Raw genomic sequence first — 24,926 nt, 5'->3', positions numbered from 1 at the left:
GTGGCGCAATTCACCGTCCGATGCTGGTGATTACGTGAGGCGCTCGCTGCGATCAACTGTTTGCTACATACGATGGAGTGTATGTGTGAGAGAGAACATATTCGCGTATACACACACAGACACATTATCTCTCTCTCTCTCTTTTTCTCCCTCTCCCTTTCTCTCTCTCTCTCTCTGTCTCTTTTGCACCCATCGCATGTAGCAAACAGCTGATCGCACACACGCACTCTCTTTCTCTCTCCTCTGTCTTTCTCTTTTACATCTATCGCGTATAGCAAACAGCTAATCGCACACACGCACTCTCTTTTTCTCTCTCTGTCTTTCTCTTTTACACCCATCGCGTATAGCAAACAGCTGATCGCACACACGCACTCTCTCTCTCTCTCTCTCTCTCTCTCTCACACACACACACACACACACACACACTGATTCTTACCTTTTATGTAATTCGTTGCCCTCATACGACTCAATAAGTAATACTTCCGTATGATACAACGAGTAACTAGCAAACTTTTTTTCACTCATAAATTGTACCACTTATCGAACGAATTAGTCTACGCACTTTATCGATAAATTGAATTTATTAACGATTGTAATGGTTAATCATAATTTACCGATTACTACCGATTAATTATTAAAATAACTCGAAGAAAGAAATGCGTTATTCGATGCGGAGACTGCGCGACGACAACAAGCAAGTTATATCGGTACTAGCATTGCCGGCTGCCGGCTGTCGAACAACTGAATGTATCACATTACGCGTGATCGACGCGGACGCTATCATGTGTCCCGTGATCGGCTAAAGCCTCCGACATTGTAAATTCGATAGCTTCGAAAACATGAAACTATAAAATATGAAAATATAATGACGTATAATAACATCGTTTTTTTTAATAAATTCAGTTTATCGATAAAGTGCGTGGATTAATTCGTAAAAGTTCGATAAGTGGTACAATTTGTGAGTGAAAAAAAGTTTGCTAATTACTCGTTGTATCACACGGAAATATTACTTATTGAGTCGTATGAGGGCAACGAATCTCTACATAGAAGGTAAGAGTCAGTGAGAGTGAGAGAGCGAGAGAGAGAGAGAAAGAGAGAATGTGTATTTGTGTGTATACGCGTATACGTTCTCTCTCACATATACACCCCATTGCATGTAGCAAACAGTTAATCGCAGCGAGCGCCTCACGTAATCACCAGTATGGGACGGTGAGTTGCGCCGCTCCTGCCTACCTTGTGTACGCGGCCCGTAATTCGTTAACTATATTTTGGTTTATAATTTAAAAACTAAGTCTCGGAAAAAATTTTTGCAAAGGAAAAATCGTCTTAGAATAGTATCAAGTATATGACATTGTAAGGACAGAAGATTGTTTTGAATCACCCTGTATATATATAATTTACAATAAATATGCATATAATTTTAATTTATAAATATACGTAATTTTAATTTATAAATATACATAATTTTTATTTACAATAAATATACATGATTTTCATTTACAACGGTATTTTGTAATGTCCCCACGGTAACGTGTCGGTGGTTTCGGGTACGATATACCGATTATCATTGTACAGACTTAGAGCAATTTTTGTCTCGCGAATAGTGTATACTTCATGTAATTTAGATCTTATACAAGACTACTGACGCGTCATTTCAACCTCTTCGTTCAAACACCGCATGTAATCGTCGAACATTATCGTTCTCGCGACGACGTCTTTTACCTTTTTCGTATCCTTCTTACCATCAACTCGCAACGCGTACATTTTTGCCCTAAGCCCGACGAATTCGGCGCCATTATTTTCATCCTTTATTAAACCCGGTATCTTTTTATTCGCGAGCGGTATACCGTACACATTGTCCATCACATAATCGATGGTATTGAATCTGTCGATGTTGCGCTTTATATTCTCATATACATTTTCACACTCGATGTGATACATGAGACTGTCGGTGTCGGTGTACATGACTTTACATTTATCTCGATACATAGGTACCATATAATCGTGGTGAAACTCGTACAAACATGTCTTGGATATATCAAGTATACACATACCCACGTAGATTGGTTTATTAAATTTAACCTCGAGATTGCGCAATTCAACGGCGGTCAGATTCTCCGAAAACACGCTTCTACTATGAAAATTTGGTTTTGCGATCATTGCATCTGCGCCATATCTTCCATCCCAATGTGTTATACGTTAATATTGACGTGATTGCGCACGTTTCCCATCGTTTTGCCAAATACCGCATTATTCATTAATTTATATAAATTTTTTTCAAAATCATTTTTCGCGAGTGTTCGGAATTGTGTATTGAGATCGATATAATTGCGAAGCCATGGAGATTGCGAGAACTGTAATATTCGATGTATTTTTGTAACGCGAAGTTCGTGTTGCGTGCATTGTTGCAGGTTGCGGTAATGTATCACGTAACGCTTCTTATCATATAAGCTTGCGAGCAGCTTATCCTGCCGTTTACCAGGTGGTTTGTCGCGTGTCGGGCAAAACGGTAGGTCAGTGTGTGCATCGTGAACATGTTGCGGATATTCGAGATCGACTTCAAGGATATAGCATATAGGCGAATCGAGCACGATCGATGATGTATCAAAATCGGGTACGTCGTCGACCCATTGAAAATCTGCATAGGGCAAAGATTGACACATTGCCCATCCATACAAATTATTTATATCAAAATACGTGAGATACGATGAAGGTTTCGATGGATCGTACGACTGCATTCTTGTTATTAGCATGTGCGTGTCTATTGGAACAATGACTCAAACCACCGCGTATTCCACGTTCGATAAATAAAACCATGTCGATATCATAAGCAATTCGAAGGTAATATTCGTATGCTTCAACATGGCGTCCCACGTGTATCCGGGAAGAGTATAGTAATACGCGGAGTCGAGCCCATAACTCCTAATAAAACTTTCGCAGAAATTTCAAAAAATGTCTGCTAATAATAAGACATCAATTTTGAAATACAAGTCGCTATATTCGCCCAGCGTTCGAATGGAGAACCGCTTCCAGACATTCTCGGCGTGCGCGTAATCGCTCTCGGATATCGTGTCACCGGTCAAGGAACTGTAAAATGATGCGCGATCATTAACACGTATCTTGCAACCTGTTAACGCAGTCAATATATTCGTATAGAAAGACGCCCTTCCGTGTTAATAAATTGAATCATGCGAAATTTTGAAATTCAGATTTTAAAATTTTGAGTTTGTCTTTATTCAAGAATAATGCCAATTTATCGAGACTGGCTGTAAGAAATTTACCTATACGAATCGATAAAACGCAATTTAATATGATTTTTCGATTTCTCTTCGACAAGTTTAACGTTTTTCGTAAATGATATATATTCTTCCTTTGTTATCGGAAGTAACTCGATTCTTCGAACGCTGTAGCTATTTCGTTGATAATATAATGCGCGTCGTAATCGGATAAATTATGAAAAACTATGGGAATGCAAAAAGAATCTTTATAATTTAAGTTGCAATTTGAATGCGCGGAACCTCTGTAACGCCCTGTCAGATGGCAATGATCGCGTACGCGTGTATCGTCTTGTACGAATGGTTTCTCGTAAATATGACATTGTGTCGCGTTATGAAATTTTTCCCATTCATCGGGTGTTAAATTTATCATGGGAACATTAGCTGATAAAATACTTTTTACACGCAGTGCTAAATTTTTAAGTTCTTCGACGAACCATGACATGCAATCGGTACCGCGACGAGATGATACTCGGATAACGATTCGTCGTACGAGCAATGTACAATACATAATAAACAATACTAAATACTTTGTGATGTTGGTAATTTCTTTCTTCCTCCGTCTTTTCTAAAACGCACTCCAAGTCGGCGTACACGACGAAAGGAAGCCGCTCTTTCCGATTATAGTTGTTGAACATGAGCCACTTGTCTTTATCGCTCGGTAATCGGATAGCGGACTCGTTCATCTCTCGACAGTCCACCGTATGTGATTATAACTTGTCGTCCGAGCCAAAGTGCAAACATCTGTAAAAAGAAATTATTTTTTATTTTTTTGTTCAATTATTTCTACAATATTTTATTAAATATATACGTACCAATCGCAGATATATTTCTTGTGCTCTTTTTTGCTCAATTGCGAGCTCATGAGTCTGGATAGATTCTTGATCCACGCGAAATGTTGTTGTCCTCAACGTACAACAGGTTGATGTGTTTGTCTCTCTTTAGCTCACTCAGACGTATCGGGACAATGTTTTTTTCCTCGATACTATATACATTGATTGAGATATCGTTCACAAGTTCGAATTTTTTAATTTGATTCACAGTCATTGAAAACTTAATGTCCTGGAGATTCAGCACTGTCGTATAATGAGGATATGAAGATTCCCGTTCCGCGTTTCTTTCAACTGGATGTAAAGCGGCGACCACGGACCACGCAAAACACGCATTGTCATTAGATTGCACGTTGATCACCGCTCTCTTCATTATTATCACCCGCGGTAATTTTATGTGACATCCCACGCACAAAGGAATATATTTATTTATATTTACAATTAAATCGAGTATACGCGACAATGCCCATCCGCTATCGCGTTCTTGAAATTCTTCGAGCGATGCTAGAGTAGGCTCGACGAAGCGTCGCTCGTACCTTTCGCGTAAATCGAATGTGCGAAAGAGTTCATAGTTTCTCGTATTGATACTTTTATTTGCGCGTTTATCACCCGTCACAAATTCACCATTGAACACTGTATTAATTTTCACATTAAAGTCTTTTTTCATCACATTTTGCACGTGTTTGAGCACAATGTCTTCGGCATCCTCGAAAAATTGACGAGGCTCGATGTGATTATGATTTATAACGGCGCCAGTTAATATGCGGCTGTTGAACGCCGTATCTCTCGCCAAATCAATCCATGTTGCCGCGTACTGCATCCTGCACCCGCATGAACAAAACGCCTGCATAAGGAGTTCTTCAATCCCTCGAGTCGCCCGATTCGGGCAATCAACGATTGTCGAATCCCGATCGATAATTGTGGACGTTTGATTCGACTTTGCTCTTTCAACGATTGGATATATTCGTCACATCGTTGCTTCCACGCAACGTACTCCTCTATCGAATTCACCCTTGCAGCTTGCTCACGCAGATTTCGTTCGACAATGTTTTCCGCCATATTTCCAAATTTATGCCAAAAAATTTGCTAACAAAATGCGCTTATTAATAGCTCCTGTCTCGGAACTCTTGGCAAAAATACTGACAGGGTGTGTGTGCTTCTTTACCTTGATTTTATATTCTATCTTGATGTCTCTTTCCATCATGTGTATCCATCTAAATCTTTATTTCACGGTTTGTCACGTACATTTTGACTAAGTCGATTATTGCATTTTTGTCGTCTAGAGATGATGTCAAATCCCAGGTGCATCGCAAAAGTTTCAAATTACACGCTGCTGTCCAAGTATGTTAGTGCAATTTAAGGGGATCCAACAGTGACGAGCGAACTCCGATATATATATATATATATATATATATAACTCCGATATATATATATATATATATGTGTGTGTATGTGTGTGTGTGTGTGTGTGTGTGTGTGTGCCTTTTATATATATATATATATACATACATACATGCATACAATGGCACAATACATATATATGTATTATAATATATAATAACGGTTATATTGCTAATCTTATATAACTATTAAATCGCATCCGATTCAAAATATTGTAAAGCAACCAGCACACGTAAATTGCCTCTGGAATACTTTTTACAATAACCAGCACACGTAAATCGCCTCTGGGATATTTTTTACAATAACCAGCACACGTAAATCGTCTCTGGGATATTTTTTACAATAACCAGCACACGTAAATCGCCTCTGGGATATTTTTTACAATAACCAGCACACACACGTAAATCGCCTCTGGGATATTTTTTACAATAACCAGCACACGTAAATCGCCTCTGGGATATTTTTTACAATACCCAGCACACGTAAATCGCCTCTGGGATATTTTTTACAATACCCAGCACACGTAAATCGCCTCTGGGATATTTTTTACAATAACCAGCACACGTAAATCGCCTCTGGGATATTTTTTACAATACCCAGCACACGTAAATCGCCTCTGGGATATTTTTTACAATAATCAGCACACGTAAATCGCCTCTGGGATATTTTTTACAATACCCAGCACACGTAAATCGCCTCTGGGATATATTTTTAACCAGAACGCTCATGCAAACCGCATCTGGTATGAAATATTTACAACCAATTCACGAAAAGATCGCTTCTGGGATCAAATATTTCGGCAATATTTAGAGCGCACATGCAAACCGCATCTAGTATGAAATATTTACAACCAGTTCACGAAAAGATCGCTTCTGGGATCAAATATTTCGCCAATATTTAGAGCGCACATGCAAACCGCATCTAGTATGAAATATTTACAACCAATTCACGAAAAGATCGCTTCTGGGATCAAATATTTCGGCAATATTTAGAGCGCACATGCAAACCGCATCTAGTATGAAATATTTACAACCAATTCACGAAAAGATCGCTTCTGGGATCAAATATTTCGGCAATATTTAGAGCGCACATGCAAACCGCATCTGGTATGAAATATTTACAACCAGTTCACGAAAAGATCGCATATAGATAATATATAACACACATAGTATGCTCGGATCAGAAAGAGACGGACAGAGAAGAATGGCAAAGAGGAAGAGGATATGAGTGTAAGTGAGCAAGTGTCTATACAAGTGCCAAAAGTAAGAAAAAAAAAGAAATAGTTGGATCTTTCTCCGTAGCAATACTTTATGCTCACTAATATTTAGCGACTGATGTGAATTATTAATCGATATATCGTTGTACAGCCATTCCCTCGCATACTCATTCCTATTCTCTCTCTCTCTCTCTCTCTTTCTTTTTTTTGCCCATGTCTGTCTATTTCTTTATAACAAAAATACTATATGAGTACTAAATACTATGTGCATCATATACATATAATGTGTATGTTCATGTATTGTAGTAATTCTAAATTCTATTTAAAGATTAATTTTATGTTACAATTTTTTTATACAAAGGTCTTTATGTTGTTTTCTATTTAGGAATTGCTTTAAAGATATAATCAAAAAATAAAAAAAGAAACTTGAAATATTACATTTTTATATAATATTACATTATCATACTTATATTTTTGTGTAAACTGCATGGAAAAAAAATTCAATTATATCTAGCGACATATTAGTATATAGTATACATTAAAACAATTCCTTCTAGAATTATGGTATATAAATACACTAACCTTTTGACCCTTATTCTTTTTAAAGAAAGTCTGCGGGCAAAGCGAGGCAAGCGTTTCTCATTACATTTTCGCCCTATTATATGAACACACTATGACTACACAAACACAACACTCGTTTTTTAAATTCGACGCGTTATAACGCGTTATAACGGTTGAGCACACTTTTGCGGTTATCTCTCGTTACGCGTATGTACACAAACGCGCGACTGAGACTGAGACTGAGTACTGCCGCGCACTGATATTATCGCATGTGCCTGGCTGTGTGCGTGTGAATAGTACAGTCGCCTTATTCCCCGATACGTACATACATACTTAGATACATGCATGCTACAAATATCGCGTAATAATAAAAACAAATGCGCATCTTTATAAACGAATATTCTGTAACCGAATAAAAAGTTATTTTCATATTGATTAAAATTAATTCGATACATAAAAACATTATTTATTAATATTTTACGACGTGTCATTTTAATCACAATAATGTAATTAATGCATTTAAATTATTTTTGGATATATAAAATGCGAAATACAGACATTTGATTTTCTATAGTAACATGACATATATATACAGGGTGTCCGGCGTCAACCGCAACACCGGTCATGTGCAGGTAGAGCAGGTGAAACCGAGAAGAAAAGTCCTGTACCAATTTTTTATATAATACTTAATAAAAGAGTTATTATTGAGTAAAGTCTGGCCAATCAGCGTCGATCTTTAGCCGGGCGCATGTCGGTGAACCGCGCGCTTGATAGTGTACGCACTGTACGCCGCTGCACAATTCACAGCGCGCGGCTCACTGACGTGCGCCCGGCTAAACGTCGGCGCTGATTGGCCAGACTTTACTCAATAATAACTCTTTTATTAAGTGTTATAGAAAAAAAAGGTAAAGGACTTTTCTTCTCGATTTCATCTGCTCTACCTGCACACGACCGGTGATGCGATTGACGCCGGACACCCTGTATATATATATAAATTTTATAATAATTTATATATATTAATCTAACGTGAAAGATTATAGATAAAGGGAGCCTCACGAGCGAGACTTCGGAACTCTTCGATATTTGTCGTCTCGCTTGCTCCTTCATTTTTTCTCGCTATTGCTTTTGTCGACTCTCCAGCATCTCGCGGGGATCTTTCCTTATATAAACATCTTATAAAATAAAAACTGAAACTTTCATATTGTATTTTATATATCTGAAAATAATTGTAATGGATTAATTACATTTTTGCGATTAAAATGACACCAAATATGACATAAATCGGATGATTTTAAATGAAATAAGTAATCATAATTTTAATAACATAATTGATTAAAAATTATCCGATTTATATCATGTTTAGTATTATTTTAATCGTAAGAATCTCATTAATCTATTAGAATTATTTTGATATCGATAAAATACGAAAAACAGAAATTTTACGAACAATATGTAATCCGAGATATTATAGATAAAGAGAGCCTCGCGAACGAGACTTCGGAACTCTTTGATGTTTGTCATCTCGCTTGCTCCTCGTTCTTTATTGTATTCTTTCATCCCCATTATTATATTCTTTTATTTCTTCGACTTTTATTCTTTCTATATTCTCGTCTTCCTACATAATAATACATTAATTTATTCGTCTTTATTTTATACAACATAAATGAGATATTGTGTATGTCATAAATAGAAAAAGTATTTAATTATGTGTATTTTTGTATGTACATGTGTTGTATTTAACTATAGTTAAATAGAAAAAGAAAATAATTTGTGTATCTCATTTATGATGTATCAAATAAACATAAATAAATTTATTTATTTATTTTCATGTAGGGAGACGAGAATAGAAAGAATAAAAATTGAGCAAATAAAAGAATATAATAATGAGAATAAAAGAATACAATATACAATAATGAACGAGCAGAAGGAAAGAGAGAGAGAGAGAGAGAGAAAGAGAGAGAGAGAGAGAGAGAGAAGCGCGAGTGAACGCGTAAGTGAATATGCGAGGAGCATGAAGCTAAGCGATACGTAGTACATAGCGAGCGAGCGATTAGAAAGAGACAGAGCGTATCAAGTGTATGATCGAGAGAAAAAAGATACTGCAATAATGTTAGTGCGTACATGTATATTACTCTACACGCATGAAAGAGACAAAGGTAGTACGATTATGTCTGTCCTTGTCGTGTAAGATTACAGCTCCGTCTATCGCGACATCACGCAACTAATCTACTGCTCTGTTTTACTCTTGAGCCTCCATCTCGCACACACACATATGCACGAAAATTTTATTTTGCAAAATCTTTTTTATAAAGCTTCTAAACTCACTTCTCTAAGTTCACTTATACTCTTTGATGAAATGCCGAGTGCGGAGTTTACTGATTAGGCACGTGTAGATTACACATTTGTTATATTAAGTAAATGTTGACGCAGAAGCCGATAACAAAACTGTAATTTTCTCATTTTTTTTAACTTTTCATATGAAATGTTAAACTCCGCACTCCGTTATTATGTGTACCTTAATTGTGGAAAAGGATTTGTTGATATCTATAATCAACAAAAAGATTTTTCAAAATAAATAATATTCGCGTTCTGTCGGTAATATTGGATCCCCTTAACCTTGATAATTATTCTTATATTTCACAATTTTGTCATGTTTTGACACGCGCGTTTGAATTTAGATATCTAGGGGTGATGTCATCGCGAAGCAGCCACACATCGACGCTTGAAAATTTTATAATACATTGCATTTTTTTTGTGCGTTTGGCTAAATCTCACACCTGGTGATGATGTCATCTCAGCCTAGATGCATCGCAAAAGTTTTAAAATACTTGTATATTAGCACAATTTAACCTTGATAATTATTCTTATATTTCACGAATTTGTCATGTTTTGACACGCGCGATTGAATTCTGATATCCATGGGTGATATCATCGTGAAGCAGCCGCATCTCGGCGCTTGAAAATGTTATATTACGTAGCATTTTTGTGCATTTGGTTAAATCTCCACCTGGGAATGATGTCATCGCGAAGCAGCCGTACATCAGCGCTTGAATAGAAAAAATATCGTGTCAGCAAAAATAATCCCCACTACATTGCAATTTTGCAACGCTAATACATATTTTAAATATGTTCAGTATTGCATCGACTACTTGTGTAAAAGGTTCATATAAAAATGTATCCCGCTGAAGGAAGCCGCATGAATTATTATGTTCCGATTCAAGATGCTGATGAAACTGCCGTGTAAGAAGAAAAAATGTAACAAGTAAGTTTTAATTAACTTAAAGAATTTTTTATACTTTTAAATATTTTTAAACTTTTTAAATACTTATATAAATAATATTTTATTATTCCTTAGCATTTCATCCGAGCCTCGTCGTGCGGTTTGTATACTTGGAAGTCGATACGCCTTAACCCCGATGTCATACAAATATTTGGACATTGGAATAAACGTTGGAGCTGCATCTTGCGTGGAATTGGCTCTTGGCGACAATCGAGACAATCAAATAATATTGCCTTTTGAAACATGGAAATCGTTGATGCAGAAACGTGCGGACATTGAACGACTTCTACAATCGACTGAAACCCCATTACGGATTCGAGATTTGACATTTGAAGTGGTTAAAATGTCTGATTCGAATATTATAAAAATAGGATTATTCAATAATTCTTTATATATGAAACCACCAACTCTATTATATTTATTCGATTTTGAAAAATGCATAGATCATATGTATTACTGGCTATGCGAAAATACTTATATCGTTAATGAAAAATTCAAACAATTTGTAACTATTTTACAACGTAATAATATCGCGAATGTATGGGACGCTGCAAAAGCGATACATGAAAATGATATGTTTAACAGCGAATCACTCATAGATCGCGAGTTATTGACATGTGCCGTAAATGATGTTCTTTACGATGCTTGTAATAAATAAGTTATTTTACTATGTTACGTCCTGGCGACTCCACGATTCCTTTCTTCCGCGACGTTGCGGTAACGATCGTCAGTTGGTGATAAGAACGAACCGTTCAATAAGCAAAGCATCTTGTGTCATACGTTTCTTTTAAACACTGACATTTGTCAGTAACAATATCCACGAGTATCCGTGGAAAAGACGCAAGGAAATCGGTGATGGAAACCATGCTGGTCTCGAGATAAATAAAAAATAACAACTACCCCTTGCAATAGAATTTCCGGCGGAAGAACAACGAAGTAACAAGAACTTTTAACGAAATGTTTAATAAACTCAGCTGCATTAATACTGATAATAATTTTCTAACGGACAAGTAATAAACACAGCTGCATCAACGTTGACAAAAATAATTATAAGGAAGTTAGACCCTTTTCTAATCAGACCATGAGCGCGAGGTTCCCCCGGAAAGGCTAATGTTTAAAGAACTTTTGAACTAATATCGAACTCACCAACCGACGATCAGCACGGGTAAAAATACGAAAATAGGAGACACCCCTTGCCGAATGAGGACACTGGCACGATTCTAATTCGTTAAAATCTTGAAGAATCCCTACTTTTGCATAATTTTAATTCGTTAAAGTTTTGAAAGATCCCACTCTTAAAATTAGAAGACGCCCTCAAAAAGGGTTATATAAAAGAAAGAACGCGTAAGACTGGGCATTATTATTATTCAGGCATTATTATTCAAGTACCGATTATTCAAGTACGCATTATTCAAATTCAGAAATTCATAGATTCAGTGCCGGGCAATTAGTCTCGTGTGCGCGCATTAAGAGAAAAAAAACTCAAAGAGTGACTAGTTCAACATCAGTATCCTTATCTCGGCGTCGTCTCCAGGGCAACCCGGCACCCGCACAGCATTACACGTCAGCGAAGGACGACAAGTTTGTCAACTTATTCAACCAATTAAGGGTCAGCAAAGAAAGTAGGTTTCTATAATTCGTTTAATTATATTTTTATTCCCGCAATAAATAACGTTATCATCGGTTCCATAGTGAGAACCAGATCAGGAAATATTTACAAATTCCGACCCGCTACCGCAAAGGTCCGTTCCGCGAGTCAGAAGACGCGAATTTCCATAAATTTTAAGTCAACGTTAACCAACAGTAGTAGTAGCAATTACACAATCACCACACACACAGAAACAGTCATTGACTTCCCCCCAAGTTACTCCCCAATATATCTTTCGGAACCATCTTCTTCTGAACTGCCGCTTTCCCCCTGATCGTTCTCCTCGTTGTCAACGATAATCTTTGAAAATTCACCCCCTCCTTCTCCTCCTTCGGAATTAGACAAGTTCGAGAAGGTAGTGCAGGATTTCTGCAACGAACTCCCTAATCTAGAGGACGAATCCTGCTATCAATCTCCACTCCCTCTCCTTTCTTTCCCTCCTGAATCCGACGAATTCGAGAGAGCTCTGGAAGAGTTCTGCCATGAACTCCCAGATCTCGATGACGAATCTTCATACCAATCCTAGAATAACGAAACCAACCTCCTAATATTACTACTCACACAAATTATTTTCTTTTCTTTTTCTAACAGATATTTTGTAATAACTAGTCAGAAATTTAATATTAATAATAGAATCCTGCCTCATTATTCTGACTGATGTCCTCCGTACGATTGTAAGAACCGCGAACAACCAAACACCCACCACACACACCCCCATGCGCATATTAAAATAAATTGTTCTTATCATTTGATATAATGTACACCAAAGTAGTTTAATTTATTATGAATAAATTTATATTCTAATTTAAATCCAATCTTTATTAACCCCTCTCATTCTCCAGTCAAAAGATCGCACCTGGTCTCATCCCGCGTAATAGAGATTAAATTCTTTTACCAAAAAGGGACCGCCGAGCGAACTTCTGAAAAACAGAGTAACAGCGACCCTAACGGTCGTTTACCTGATTTTCAGACTGTCAAGTTCGGTCGACCCGATTCTAACGCTTCGAGACGTTTAACTTCGGGATCATAAAGATAGTGGTTGCGCCCTTCCACTGACTCATCCTTCCTCGAGTCTGGACGTAACAACTATTTATCTGTGAATTTAATTATTTATCCCATCCTTTACGTATGAATAAAATTTTTCTCTCGACATACTCTGCTAAAAATGTAGAAAAAATGATAAGGTAGATGAGACATGATACTCCAGTTAGAAGGAGACAAAAGATATAAAAAAATGTTTCTTTCGACACACTTTGCTAAAGATGTAGAAAAATGATGAGGTAGATGAGACGTGGTACTCCAGTTAGAAGGAGACAAAAGATATGAAATTAAAATGTATTATTGCGTACCTGCGGGTCGTCTGTGGCCGTTATTCCTGAATCTGCTGTACCCGTCTCCGGGAGAACGTTGCTAAGTGTTGTTGTTAAACAACGGCGTTCATTTGGAGATGGATCGGCCATCTGGGAGTCTCGCGACGGATGTCATTCCGGGCGGACGTATTCGAGATTACGATAACCATTATTGTTCTGTGTTCCTTGTATAATAGTGTTTTGTGTTGTTATATTAAAATTCCTTTCGTTCTTTTTAATACATTTCCTTCATTTACATCGCGGTACGCGAGTGCCGGTTGTGTCACGCGTATTTGAGTAATATTGATTTCGATCCGCGGACGTAACATTTTGGGGGCTCGTTCGGGATACAACGGAGTGGATGATTTTATGGAGAATTGTGTGTTTTTTTCGTCTATAAAAATGGAACAGCACAATTCGCCGACGGCAGGAGTTACGACGAGAAAGAGAAGTCGTCTAACTTCAACGGCGGCTACGACATCGGGACCATCATTGGAAACGGTTATGCTTCAGTCAGCGATGCGTGAGATCCGTGAGCTACGCGAGGAGCGATTGCAGCAGCGAGCCGATTTTGAGACGCAATTGCGCCAACACGATGAGCAGCGAGCTATATTTGAGGCACAACTGTGCCAACGCGACGAAGCGTTACGTGGAATGGAGCAGAGGATTCGTCTGCTGGATGATAACAACCAGCTAAATCGCTCTATTAACAGAAATTTTATGCCTAATGTTACGCCTAATTTTGAGAGAGACGCGCGTAATTCAATATTAATACGGAATTAGGCTTTAAATTAAAGCCGGATATTTTTGACGGGACTGTTCCGCTAAGGGAATTCTTCTCACAGTTCGAGTTAATCGCGCGAGCAAATAGGTGGAGTGACGCTGCGAAAAGCGTCGCTCTCGTATTATGTCTTAGAGGAAAGGCGCGTGCGGTATTGGAGTGTGTCGTTAATATTGAGAATCTCGATTACACGGAATTGAAATCCAAATTAGAATTGCGGTTTGGGGAAGGATTTTTGTTACAGTCATATTATTCCCAGTTTACGAACAGAAGGCAAAAGTTGGGGGAAGATGAGGCTACTTTGGGCTCTGAAATTGAACGGCTTTCGCAGTTAGCATATCCCGAATGTACGCACGAGAAGTTCGAGATAAAATTGCTTGCGCGCAGTTTGTTACCGCATTGTCTAATAGATTTGTGAGAAGGACTCTGCAGTTGGAGGGAATCACCTCCTTGAAAATGGCCATACAAAGAGCCATAGCGGTGAAGGTTATACAGGAAAATGATTTTGAAAGACGGAATAATAATTTCAATTTTGGCAATAATAATAATAATAAAAATAATTTCGCTAAAGGAATTTTAATTTCGAGAATAGAAATAATTTTAACAAATTTAACAATAAAAGAAGTTCTGGAAATTCTGGCGATAAAACTAAAGAAAAGAAACAGGAACAATATAAAAATTTTTACAAAAGTTCTAGCACAAATAATAATAAAACATTTGTAAAAGAATGTTGGCAATGTGGAGGCTCAGGCCATTTTCGAGCGGAGTGTCCATTCCTAAAGAAAGGGGGAAACTGAATTTTGTCAAGCTGTTCGGGGCAAGTTTGACGCGAGAACAAGGAGCCCCAATAGAATTACAGAGTTATTTATGTAATTGTAAAAATGTTTGTTCGCGTTTCGGTTAGCGAACTTGGCTGATCGTCGAGTATAGCCGTTGAAGTATTCAGCCGAATTCTTCGTTTTTGCATGTTTTGCTCGGGACATGGAATTCCGAGGTGTTTGCCACGTAGATACAGTCCCCCTCGGTGCCCGCGCTCCGCGGCGAGATGAACCGAGATGCTAGGCCCGCGGGTATCGTGAACGAAGGCTTCCGCAGCCGGAATGTTCCGCGAGCTTTTGGGGCTTGAGACTTCGAGGTGAGAACTCGAAGTGCGGACCATAGTACGATACACTAAGGACAAGTAGTTTCAACGCTAAAGGCTGTGTGTGACCGGTACGACTTCCGGATAGGGATCAGAGCGCCTTTCTCGCCGTTATAGCTGTGCGCTTCCGAGTAGGGAGTGAACTTACGCTCCTTGTGACCTTGCGGGGCCTTCGGCCGCGCTGAAAGCGACTCAATGAGTGAATATTAAGAACAAGTAGATTGTGTCAGTGCAATAACTAATACTAGATCGATCCAGTTCCGATCCATTTCACGATAGGGGGGAAACTCTAACCGAGGAGGTTCCCATCGGCGAAACCCCCCAAACAATGTTAGCAATAATACTGGCACTAATAATAAGAAATTGTTTAATTTTAAAGGGTTTATTGATAAACAGTTGTGTAATTTTAAAATTGATACGGGTTCGGATGTGTCTCTTATCAGGAGTAATTTTGTTAGAATGCCTAAGCGGCGAATCCCTCTTGATAATTCTTTTCATTTGAAATATCCCACAGGGGAAGAGAAGTCCCCGTAAAATTCAAGGTAATCGTGATGATTAGTTTGGGAAAATGTTCTGTAGAAATTCCGGTTTTTGTCGCTAATATAGTTGAAGATTGTTTATTGGGAAATGATTTTCTGTCCATGGTCAATTTGGAAAACATTTTTGAGCCAATCTTTGGCAATCCTAGTGTGGAGGAAAAAGAAAAGTTTTTATGTTCACGCATTGAAGATTGTACAAATGAAGTTCCTCCATTTTTGAAAGAACTCTTTCAGAAGGAATCTCAAGATTTTTCAAGTAAACAGAAGGATATTTTTGCTCGATTTTTGGTAGATTTTCAGGACATATTTTCGGAGGAAATAGTGGCTGGAAATTGTAATGGGGAGGCGCATGAAATTAATGTGAACAATTCTAATCCAATTAAGCAGGCTCCCCGACGAATTCCGTTGCAAATGCGGGAAAACGTTGACACAATTATTGAGGATATGAGGCGTCAAGGAATAATTGAGGAATCACAAAGTCCATGGGCGTCTCCTGTGGTTTTGGTGAAAAAAAAAGATGGGGCGATTAGATTCTGTGTTGACTACAGAAAATTAAACGCCGTGACTAAAAAAGATTCCTATCCAATGCCTCAGATTGATGATATACTTGACCAATTATCCGGAAACTCTTGGTTTTCTTCGTTAGATTTGAAGAGCGGATATTGGCAAGTGAAAAATTCGTTCAGAAGATAAAGAGAAGACAGCATTTTCAATTTGAAATGGCTTGTGGCATATATGCCATTTGGACTCTGTAATGCTCCTGCTACTTTCGAGCGATTAATGGAATAGGTTTTGCGAAAATTATCCAAGATTTGTGTGGTGTATTTAGATGATGTAATTATCTTCGGTAAAAATTTCGAGATGTTGGACTATTTGAGACAAGTCTTCTTGCGTTTGCGCTCTGCCAATTTAAAATTGAATCCGAAGAAGTGTTCTTTCTTCAAAAGGGAAATTAAATATCTCGGTCATGTTGTTTCTGAAGGAGGACTTACAACAGATCCTGAGAAAATTTCTGCTGTAAGGGATTGGCCAGTTCCTCGGACCAAGAAGCAGGTGCGTAGTTTCTTGGGTATTTGTTCTTATTATAGAAAATTTGTGAAAGGATTTTCTTTAGTAGCTAAGCCATTATTTTCTTTGACCGAGAATTTGACAAAGTTTGTGTGGACGGAACAATGCGAATCAGCTTTTCAGGAATTAAAGAAACATTTAATGTCTTCTCCTATTTTATCTTTTCCCAGGAATGAAGGTCAATTTCTTCTTGATACTGATACCTCAAACCATGGTATTGGCGCAGTGTTATCTCAAATTCAGGACGGCTCAAAAAAAGTTATTGCTTATTATAAACGTGTGTTGGGTAAATCAGAAAGGAATTATTGTGTAACTCGACGAGAGTTACTTGCTATTATAGATTCATTAAAGTCATTTCATCACCATTTATACGGACGTAAATTTGTGATTAGAACTGATCACATTTCTTTACGATGGTTGATGTCATTCAAAAATCTAGAAGGACAAATGGAGCGAATCCAGCAATATAATTTTGAAGTTTTTCATCGAAAAGGGAAACTTCATGGGAACGCTGATGGATTATCAAGACGCCCTTGTGCAGAAATCAATTGCAACCATTGCAACAAAATTGATTTGAAAAAGGAGGAATTCGTTGGAAGAATTGTTTTTGGGTCGGATAATTTAGGAAATTGGAGGAAGAATCAATTAGAAGATCCGGCGATAGCAAAGATCTTACTTGGAAAAGAAAAGGATCAGCTTCCTTCTTGGCAGGAAATTGTTTCAGAAGATTCGTTTTCTAAAATTTATTAATCGCAGTGGGATCCTCTCGTTTTAAAAAATGGTGTTTTATTTAGGAAGTGGGAATCACCTAAATTACAGACTTCTGTTCTTCAAATTGTAGTTCCACGAAGTAGAATTCGGCAGATCTTGGAAGAAGTTCATGATTCTTCTTCCGGTGGACATTTCGGAGTGAACAAGACCTTGGGGAAGATCCGAAAACGATTTTATTGCGGCACCTGTAAGCAGGACGTTGAAAATTGGTGTAGGTCTTGTCACGTTTGTATTGCTAAAAAAGGACCTTTTGATAAAGGGAAATCTGAACAACGAATTTATAACGCTCGAGTTCCATTTGAGAGAGTGCAAATGGATATTTTGGGTCCATTTCCGACATCTAAATACTTATTAGTTGTCTCTGATTGTTTCACCAAATGGGTCGAAGCTTTTCCATTGAAGAATTTCAAGGCGAATACTGTTGCGGAAGTCTTCGTAAATCAAGTAATTTCAAGATACGGTGTACCTTCAGAATTACACACCGATCAAGGGAGAAATTTTGATTCTCGTGTTTTCTACGAATTGTCGAGTTTATTGGGAACTAAAAAGACCAGAACTACCCCATTTCATCCTCAGTCCAATGGTTTGGTCAAAGGTCAGCATCAAACAATTATAAATTATTTGGCTAAGTTTGTTGTGGAAAATCAACGAGATTGGGATCATTGGATAGGAATGTGTTATTAGTTTATAGGTCAGCTAAACACGAGACTACAGGGATTACTCCAGCCGTATCATGTTTTGGTCGAGATTTGAAACTACTTTTAGATCTTCTTCGTGGTAGTCCTCCAGAAGTTGGACTGGATGTTTCGGAAGAAAGTTATGTGACGAAACTAAAAGAAAAATTGAATAGAATTCATGATAGGCAACGCTTAAATATGAAGTCTTCAAGAGCAAAAGCTTACTATGATCGAGAGGCTCGTCAAATTCATTTTCAGTGTGGACAGAAAGTCTGGTTGTTTAATCCTCGTAGGATTGTTGGTAGATCTCCTAAGTTACAAAGTAATTGGGAGGGTCCTTTTGAAATAATTAAGAAGCTTAATGATGTTGTTTATTGTATCCAGAAGTCTAAAAGGCATAGAAATAAAATAGTTCATTTAGATCGATTAGCTTCATATCATGAAAGTCAGATTTAAATCACATCCGAAACCCGATTTATGGTTTATGTTACTTGATATTTGTTAATTTTCTTTCTGTTTTTTTTTAAGGAATTGAAGAAGATGTTTCATAGAATCTTCTTTCAAAATTTGTTCTTCAAAGACCATCATTGAAAACTCTGTCTTTCCCCGGTTTTTGATCGTGGCTTTCCCGTGGGACGAAGGGCGAATGCCGAGACAGAGACTTGAGATGTCCTCTTAAAAGGACGGTGGGTCCACGGGTAGATACTCCCCTCTTGTCCGAAAAATCGCTCCCTTATTTTGAGATGCGGAGATGCGGCAGCATTGGATATTTCCGGAAATCAGGCGAAGAACGGGGGACAGCTACTGCAATTTCAAGATTTATCGAAGTCGATTGGGTTCTGGATTTTGACGGTGTTCGGTAACCTGCAGCAGCAGCTCAGGGTAGGGCAGGAAACCGTTTTTGTACCCTGGAGTCGACATTGGATATTCTTGTCAAGCGGGTTCGATGGCAGTATCCTGTATATTCCTGGAGGGTGTGTGATTGGGGCCGATAAATAATGGCGCTTGGTAACCTGTAGCAGCAGCTCAGGGTAGAGCAGGAAGTCATTAAGGCACCCTGGAGTCAACGCCTTGGAAGAAGAGGACAACGATCAACCCATTAAATTTAGAAGAGCCCTTCTATCATTGATTGTCGGGACGACAATCTTGAAGAGGGGGAGTAGTGTTGCGTCCCTGCGGGTCATCTGTGGCCGTTATTCCTGAATCTGCTGTACCCGCCTCCGGGAGAACGTTGCTAAGGGTTGTTGTTAAACAACGGCGGACATCTGAAGAGAAATCGGCCATCTTAGAGTCTCGCGACGGATGTCATTCCGGGCGGACGTATTCGAGATTACGATAACCGTTATTGTTCTGTGTTCCTTGTATAATAGTGTTCTGTGTTGTTATATTAAAGTTCCTTTCGTTCTTTTTAATACGTGTCCTTTATTTACATCGCGGTACGCGAGTGCCGGTTGTGTCGCGCATATTCGAGTAATATCGATTTCGATCCGCGGACGCAACAGTATATAATCGAGAAGAGCGTGCAACGTTATAGTACATATTACATAACCGTCTGCGACCTTACGACGATCTTAATAATATGTGTTATGGCTGACGAAGAAGTTATGGTTATTGATGATGAGAATGTCGTTCTCGAAGATGACAACTTGATGGAAATTGTGAATTGTTGGACGATTCATCAGACGAAGACCGTATTTCGGAGGATTCCAATTACAATAGTGATTGTAGTAGTGATATTACTGACATAAATCAACGTACTTTAAGCCGAGTTGAAATAAATAGTTTAGATGCTATGAAAATGAGCTGTATACTTTTATTATAAAAGTGAAGACAACGAAAAAATTTGCACATGCTGCTTTATGCGTATTTCAGACTTATTTTCGAATATTCGTGTTGTGCGACAACATGAAAGTGCAATTTATGACCTAATCGTGGGATCGTTTTGCGGAGAGTGTAGAAAACCGCTGTATCAGATAATGCCTTGTAATATGTGTCCAATTTGCACTATATAAGCTGGACAAAACTTGTGTTGTGAAAAGACGAATGGGAACCCAAATACATTGCGCGATTAGAACAATATCTATGGGAGGATTTCATAGGGGTAAACTCGGCGAGTTTATGCGACTTATGGGAAGAGGAATGCCTTAAATGTCTCGATGAATTAGAAGCACAATATTGATTTAGAGTGTCAAAGGGGCTTATGATTCGATCGCTTCCTGGCCGAATTGCGCGATTACAAAGTTTAAGGTATTCGTTATGCAAAAAATACAAACGCTTAGATGTCTGTGTCCCGGCGCTATCAAGTAACATCCCAGTGAATTCGGTAGTGCAAATGATACAAGGCCGAGAAATCGGTTTAAACAAATCGTATACTGTATGCTTGGACGATTACCTCAGACGTTATCCATTATCGGTCGAGTTCAAGAATTGGTGAACATTGTAAGTATCTATTTTTAAAAATATTAAATATTAAAAATTAAATTAGTATACTAATAAGACTTTTATTTTTCTGTTTCAGAAGGAGCGCCGTCCTATTATACATATTTTATATTTTTTATATTTCTATTATTATTATAATTTTATTTTATTATTTTTATATTTTTATTTTATTATTTTTATCTTATTATTATTTTTAATTCCACACACACACACACATTTGTATTATACACACATTTTTTAAAATATAACTATTATTATTATTATATATAATAAAATGATTATTTTTGCGCCTCCTTCTTTCCTCTTCTTACTCCTGCATGCCTCGCGTTATCTCTCTTTCTCCCTTTCTCTCGCGAACGTCATCCTTTTCCCATACCAATGCGGGCGCTATCCTTTTCCTACACGCGTGCATGCCTCGCGCTGTCTCTCTCGCACCTACTCGGCTTCGCCGCGGCGCCCTCTCCCTCTCCGCGGACCCCTCGCCTACTGTTTCGCCGCGGTCCCCCCTCCCCCTCACCGCGGCCCCCACGCCTACCGTTTTGCCGCGATCCCCTGCGTGACGTCATACTCCCACGGCGGTTTTCCCTCGCCCCTCACTCCCCCTCAGAGGACCTGAGTTAGAACCGGTCTTACTACTCTACTAGCCTTTTTATATCGAGAACCTAACAGTAACTATGCCTTTCGTTTTGGTGGGGGTAACGATGCATTGTTTTCGGATTTGGTAATTAGCAGTTAACGTGCTGCTACGGGAAAACGACGCGGCGTTTCGGCGGCGGAGCGCTCGATTTTTTCCGGAGGCGCTCGACGGTTCTTAGAATTCGAGTCGTAATGGTGGCCGTATAATGGCAGTACAGTATCTCCGATATTTCGTGTTCGTTAATCTCAAAAATAAAAAGGGCGCTAAGCGCCTCTGCCCCTGCCTGGCCGATGTTTGCCGGGTGGCAGATTTCCGACTGGTCAACTGCCGAGTAACGATGGGGGAATACATCGTTACAACCTGTATACTGTAGTCAATTCTCGGTCTGCGCCGACGAAGATTGTCCCATTATCTGGGTATATAGCTTGCGGAAGATCGCGACGAGCGCAAAAGCGAGAATAGGCGTTCAAGAAGGCTTGAGTAAAATAATCTCTCACTATCTTCAAATGTATTGCTTTGGTCGCCAAGCAGATAAATAGCGCAATATATGCTTTGCGCGCAGTAGTCCCTCATCCGGCGGAAGCGCGAATTGGCACGGGTTCTGCATAATCTAGGCCTCAATGCAAAAAACTGCGGACTTTTGCCGACACTCGTGGTTCTGGGAAATCTCCCATGATTTATGTAGAAATCGTGGCTCGCTTGCGAGTGCAAACAACATATTTATGGATGACAGATTTGACAATATTACGAGCGCTAATTAGCCAAAAGTCGCGGTGCAGAATGTTTAGCGTGAATTGTGGTTCGGCTTGTAACGCTCGTAAATGAGTTTGATGCACGATAAGTGTGATGTGATGCGAGGAGGATCGAATGTCGAACAGTCAGAGGCAAAGGAGCTTCATTAAGCCATCCATGCGCACAATTTTGTTCCGGTCAAGGAACGGTCGAAGAGAGAAAAGCGAGCTTTTCGACGAGATTTTCGCTAAAGTTTTGGCAATGTTGCAGTTTGATGCAGAAAGCGCGATACTTTTCAACGCCGGATAATGAGACGGTATAATCGAGAACGACGATGAGCGATTACACAGTTCAACAAAAAAAATATCGGGACGGGACTATTTTTTATAGGTTTTTGGACGCTGGACACGAATCCGGTTGTGAAATTGCTCTATTATGTCAGAATTTTAAGAAATTTGCTAATAAAGTTGCAAAAAGGGATATTTTCACGAACTTTGTCATATTATTGCTACAATATGTGACGTATTGGAGAAGTTTTATTACAATAAAAAAATAAAGTATGTTGTTAGGACTTTCAACCCTCGAAAGGAATTTTTGATGTCGGTTATGGTTAATAAGATATCCATGGTTAAATATAAGATGCATTGCAGAAGTTAGTGTGACTTAGGTCATTGATGATTTACTAAATAGCTTTCAATTATTATTTAAACTTAAGAGTTTTTTAGGTCGCTGAATACGAATTCAATTTCAAAATTGTTAAATTCAAAATGGTGGACTCAATATGACGGATGCCAACCTTAAAAAATGTTAAGATTGCAATCTAAACATTTGAGTCCACATCCGGTTTCGGTGTTCGCAAAAAAGTCATTTTTTGATGAAGTGTTATTACAACAAGAGCGATTGCGGCAATAGAGGCTTGTGAATTTGATGATATAACCGGTGACTTGTATTAACTTTGACCAAGATGAATATTTTGACGTGAGATTCCATGTATCGCACGGTTGATTACATAGTAATGAAATAGCTCTTTCTTCGGCAGAAAATTGCTACCATGAAATTGCAACCGTGCCACCATAATTCGTGGTTGATAATTTTATCGCTGAATATTTTGCGTGAAACGCAATCTGCTGGATTGTCTTCTGTGGACACTTGCCATTCAACGTTCGGAAGTTGAGACTGAATGTCATTAATGCGATTGGCAACAAAAGTCTCCCATCAAGACCGATGTTGACTTACTCATGCGAGCACAATCGTGGAAATTGTTCAGCAACATAACGGAATTTTTCTGTAACCGCTCGATTCGCGAACGAAATCGATAAGTCGTGCGAGCAATAATGCGGCTGACAATTCTAATCATGGGATGCTTAGAGGTATCAACGGCGCGACTTTAGATTTTCTGACGAGCAGAGTAGTTGTGATGTGACCCGACGAAGAAACGACTTTAATATATACGACTGCGGCATACGCATGAATCGACGCGTAGGCAAACCCTTTATCCGTGTGATCGATATCCGGTCCAAGATCACTCCAGCGAAATATCCGTAGATTGCTTAGATGAGTAAATCAGACACAGTCCCAATCGGACACAGATCCAATCGAACACAGTTCTGATTGGATACAGTCCCGAACGAACATAAACTTTGTTGGAAATATTTAGTTTCAGTGAAATACATATTGGGTTAACCTTTGGGTAATTGTGCTCGGTTTTAGCAAAAAATCGATGTCAGTAATTTAATTAAAAACGAGGTAATTATTAGGAATAAGGTCTTTTCTGAATTTTGACAAATATGATCGGATCTCTCGGTAAAACTCTTTGGTATAACTCTTCCAACAGTGATAATCAGATAAGAGAGCTCGTCTCTCATCACCTCCATCCCCCCAAAAAAACCGAAAAACTCCAGAAATTATCAAAGCAAAGCCAGGTATACCCCACAATTGTTGTATGGATGGGAAAATGTATACGTGGATGCATACACTTTACCTCCCTTCTTCAAGATGATTACCCGACAAGATATAGAAGCACTTTCTTTGCCGAATCTTCAGAGTGAGCTTCGTAAAAGTAGGCTTTCTAAGGTTCCCAAAGATTATACAGGATATGTGACTTTATTATGGAATTATTTAAAGAAGTTTAATGCTCATGAAAAACCGGAAGAAACTTCTGAACTCTCTAATAATCATTCAATAGAGGGAGAAAGATCACAAGACTTCATGGGTTTTCCGTCTGATCAACCTGAAAATGCCTCTAATATTCAATTAGTGGAGTCGAAAGAAATGACGGAGTCTCATCGTTCTTCTTCTGTGCAACCTTCTATTGAGGTTAGTAATGCTTTGATAAATCAGGTTACTAATGGGAAAAGTCGCATTACAGATGACGTTGTGACTCGGTTTTGTACATTGATGTCGAATCAAATGAAGTTTCAACAACAACAAGCTCAGCAACAGCAAAAGATAATAATGTGAATTTTGTCTGCATTGGGCAAGCAGAACTTCAGATCAGAATCACTTTCACTCTGAACAACGAGCTTCGGGTCAGAATCAGTATCAATTTGGACAACAGACTTCGGATCAGAATCCGAATCAA

The sequence above is a fragment of the Polyergus mexicanus genome, unplaced genomic scaffold, assembly GCF_030449975.1.
Source record: "Polyergus mexicanus isolate NDT 795.1 unplaced genomic scaffold, iyPolMexi1.0 SCAF_24, whole genome shotgun sequence".
Lineage (NCBI taxonomy): Eukaryota > Metazoa > Arthropoda > Insecta > Hymenoptera > Formicidae > Polyergus > Polyergus mexicanus.
This window is presented reverse-complemented; position numbering follows the sequence as displayed.